Below are 4,836 nucleotides of genomic sequence, written 5' to 3' on the forward strand. Positions count from 1 at the left end.
CGCCAACTTCCAGACGAATCGCATAGTTGGGGCTATACGATGGAAGATAAAGTAGACGTTTTGTGACGAGGCAAACTTTTTATTTTTTATTATTTTTATACTCTTTTATCGCCCCCAACTACACTGCCCCCTAATACTATATATTTGGCCACCGCTGGCTACCTTATCTTTCCCCCCACAACTACTCTAGTTCCCTCCCCACCTTACCCTTCCGTCCCCCTCGACCAGCAACGACGAGACCCCAGGATGGAGAACAGTTCCGGCCCTAGACTAAAAGTGGAACACCGGCACCCCAGGAAGAAACCCCAAAGAACGCCCCCTTCACCTCAGGCACCCGGAAAGCGGATGACGATTCCGCTCCTGGCCCACCTCGATCTGCCCCCCTGCGAAGAAGACGTTGACGGGAAGGAAAGCCACTCGTCTCACGACTGCCCCAGTTAACGCGTCGTGTCAATTGTGCCCAGAGAACCATAGCAATGTAAAGAGGATTGTTGGAGGATCTTGGACCTCATCCCACATCGGAGAGATCAGCCAGGAGACCCTGAGGTGGAGAGGAGGCTCAGCATCCCCTGGAGAGGACCCCGAGAAGGCCCAGGTGTTAATTACCCCGGACAGTTCCCCAGCATCGAGAGGACCTGTGAGTACGAGTTATTTTCCCCTTTTCCCAGTCACTATCTCTGCAGTCTTATCTTCCCGTTCCGTCCCCCCAGCGGTGAGCCCACACTTTTGTTCTCCCCCCAGTGAGATAATTATTGTAAGAGTCGAGACGCCCCTAGACACGACTAAACTCCCCCCTTCTTTATTGATTAGAGCCTTCCCGATATTGCGCGTGTTAGAGTCGCTTGGCCTTACCCTCCCCCTAGATCCGAGTCAAAAGGCCTCACCATCTGTATGTAAATTTGACTGGAAATATATCATTTTATTGAATTTACCCCCTCTTATTTGTTACGCTTATTTGACACCCCTAAAACCCTTTTCAGGATTTTTGCTTGTCAGATAACGCGGTCACAGTTTATAAAAATTACATTGTAAAGAGTTTACAATATCCATGTACGGCAAGCCCCAACATTCAATCCCATAGCAGAGGACGCTTCTCGCCAGGGCAGAGAAGAGGTATTCATTGCTCTGCCATGACTTTGATCGTGTGGATCCCATAATACGCAGTACCGTGTTAATCGCGTTTTGGGTAACTATTTTTGCTTTTTTGGATTGGGAAGAGAAAGTACCACTGCTAGTGAAAATACATCCTAAGTAGCAAAATTCTTTAACAATTTAGATTTCCTCATTATCATACATAAATTTTAACCCCGATGGCCGCGGTCCCTTATGGAATAAGGATTTGTGACTTTTTCTTATTGACTACACTAAGAAAAAACTTTATTCCTTCCAAGAAAATGTTATTGGTGATATCTTTTTCATACTCTTAGTAGAAGAAAATATCTCTTTTGGAACGTATTTCTCCAGGCCAGTCATTTCCAGGTGCTCCGAAATCAGTTCCAAGCGTGAGAATTATGGTGATCTATAAGAATATTCTTCTGCATATGACCTCGAAGAAACTCCAATAATAATTATTAACATTTGGAATTATTCCAATTTTCTTTACCTGAGAAAATCGCCAATTTGTAAAATCCGGAAGATATCGGAGAACATTTTGTCAAGGTCATATGTAGCATAATAATCAGATTGTTCAATATCACTGTAATTTTTGAGGATAGACTTGGACTCTCTGAAAATGACTGTCCTGGAAAAATTCGTTCTGAAAAAATATTATCTTCTGACGAGAATATCAATCCTTGGCAGGAATAATTTTTTCTCTCAGTGTATTAGCTTATTGAGCGAGAAATAATTCGAAACGCATTTTATAGTGTTTTTTAGTGCTTGGGGACTGTCCGCTAGCAGTACAAGGTCGTCAGCGTACGCAATAAGTCGGGCTTCGTTTTGGTGATCGATTGCGATACCTCGTATATTATGTCAATAAGGTATTGCTCCAAGTCCGAGATAAATAGGGAGAAGAGAAGGAGGCTCAGTATTTCACCTTGTAGCACCCCTTCCGTTACGTTATTTCTCCTGTAGCACCCCTTCCGAAAAACTCGCCGACTAAATTTTTTTGGTTGTGGATTCCCAATACGCAACTCTTTCCTACCCCCCTCCAAATTTTCAGTAAAAATTCGCTATTTCCCTTAGTTTCGGAAATATCTTTGAAAAAATCACTGACTCAATTTTTTTGATTGTGGATTCTCAAAGCGCAACCCCTTCCCCCCCCCAAATTTTTAGTAAAAATCCGCTATCTCACTTAGTTTTCGAGATATTTGTGAAAAACTCACCGATTAAACTCTTTGGTTGTGAATTGTCAATGCACATTCCCCCCCTCTGCCCCGCTTTGCAAAATCCCCCCTCCTCGCCAATTTCCGGTTTCGATTTTCGTAACTTGAAAATCAACATTTATAATTTGTTATTACCTGTGTGATTACATAATTGATAGGTTTTATTGATGATTACTCGAGAAATTGAATAATTCAACATTTTGATTAATCGTTGAATAATTAACAATTGAAGAATCATCAGTAACACTGATTAACGACTGAGTTGGATAACTTCGGATTTGAGTTGATGATTGAATCAGTAACCGAAAATTGTCCGATAATCATTACTTATTTCTCAAGTAAATTTGTATTATTAAAACTCAATTACCGATTATCCAAGGAAGTGAAAAATTAATATTTCATGTGAACTGCCAAGCAAGTAATGTGAAATGGCCGAATATAAAATACCGATCGAAAAAATAATGGTCAATTCTATATTTTCATTTATAATTACTGAAATAATTAGGAATTTTTAATGACGATTACTCAATGACAATGTAATGGATATTCAGAGCGATTCAGTCATTGATTAATTATGTAATTTGTCATAACTGCGTTGAGTTATTCATTTTCCAATTGATGGAAAAATTTCACATTCAATTACTTGAGTGACTGAGCAATAGAGTAACGATAATTTGACATTACAATTGTCCCGAACCCTTGTGTATTGGGCCTAATGGCATAAAAAATTATGAAGTTTACTTTAAGAAGAAGATTAATGCAAGAATTTAAGATCTAAGATTTTTGAAAATTACGAGTATTTCCTATAAATAATTTATAAACAATAAATTATCCACCACAACTATCTTTTGTTCAGATTAGAAAAAATGTCTTCATATTCATAATTTTATGATGAATAAATTTCATATCTGAAAAATTACGGTTTTCAAAAGTTCACACACTTTTCTCTTATTTTACTTTATTTAAACATATGGTAAGTAATGAATAATATTTTTCAAGTTTGTATTTCGATTCTTTTTTTTCTCTGTTTTGATCTGTGGAATACGTCAAATATATATGTCAAAAAGTTGGATTTGTGTCATCTCTTCTCATTTGTTCTGAACTTTCAATCATCTCTAGGCAACGGAGGTTATTGATACACTGGAAACTAATGTATACGAATAATCCTATAATCCTTTTCGTTCTACTCAAATTCCTGGTACCTCTATTCCTTTCACGATAACTCTGTTTTTGTACATTATGTTTCATCTGTTCTATTCGTGCATTTTCAATAGTAAGTGCTTCATCACACTTACGTTTATGGCATTCTCCCTGTCTTCAGCAGCTTTTCCTCATGCCAATGTTTTTCAGTGCCATGTTTTTCAGTATCCAATGTACGTTTCCTTGCTCTGCAGGATTGTTGTCGTTGAGCAACAGTTGTAACTGATTTTTTAATTCCTATTTCCATTTCTGGAGTATGTCAACCCCTGAATTCTGACCTATTTTGATCGATAATTTCTTTTCTACAATCGTTTCATCATTTCTACGTGCGCGACTTTGTTTCTGCCTCTCATTAACTTCTTCCGTTTCAAAATCATTTTGTTCGTTTCCAATGCATATTGCTTTTCTTTATATCGTCCCTGCGGTTCAGCAGCCATTCCTGCAAATTTCGTCTTTTCAATTTTAGATTTAGTACAGTTATCACCTACTTGATCGGTCCAATTAGAATTTTGACTCGTCATCATCGATTCTTCTTCTTCAATTCCTACATTATATTTTCGAGTACGACATCGTTTCTATATCTCCTTCGCTTTCTCCCGCTCCAGATTCATTTTCTCGTATTCAACATCCATTTTTCAACATCCGTTTCTTTTCCCTGCACTGCCGTTGTCGCTCAGCATCACTTCACGGTATTTTTTGATGCTCATTTTTCTCTCCACTACTTTTATCAATATTCCCTGAATTTGCACTCTTCATTGGAAATAATTGCGTTTCTTCAATTCGACCTGACACTATTTTTTAATTTTTGGTTCCATATGTATACCCTCACGGGTTTTTAACTTCCCGGCAGGGAAGTTATCATAATGGCCCCGAAAATCAAAAATCGATTTTTCATCAAATCTCCATGTTCCAAGGTCTTTTCGATGTTCCTAGACAATTTTAAATAAAATGTGTGTGTGTGTGTGTGTTACTAGGTATGTACGTGGTCAAAATTTTGGTTAACGATTTCTCGTGAACGAATTGTCCGATTTGACTTTTTTTTTCAATCGGTAGGTTTTCATTCAACTTAGAGCGGATTAGATTTTGGCTGATATCTGTTTAGTGGTTTTTGAGTTTTGCCGGAAAGAAAATTTCAAAATAACAAAAAAACAACGAACACTTTCTTAATCTCATGAAAATCACATATAGAACGATTATAATGAAGAAAATTTCATACGTCTCTCCGATTCCTTCCAAAAATTGCTGTTTTCCTATCAATAAGTGAGAAATAAAAAAATTCCAATTGGAATACATCGTTATCGACTGGCGCCTC

Source organism: Diachasma alloeum, unplaced genomic scaffold (assembly GCF_001412515.2).
Source record: "Diachasma alloeum isolate Michigan unplaced genomic scaffold, Dall2.0 Dall_scaffold_00394, whole genome shotgun sequence".
Classification (NCBI taxonomy): domain Eukaryota; kingdom Metazoa; phylum Arthropoda; class Insecta; order Hymenoptera; family Braconidae; genus Diachasma; species Diachasma alloeum.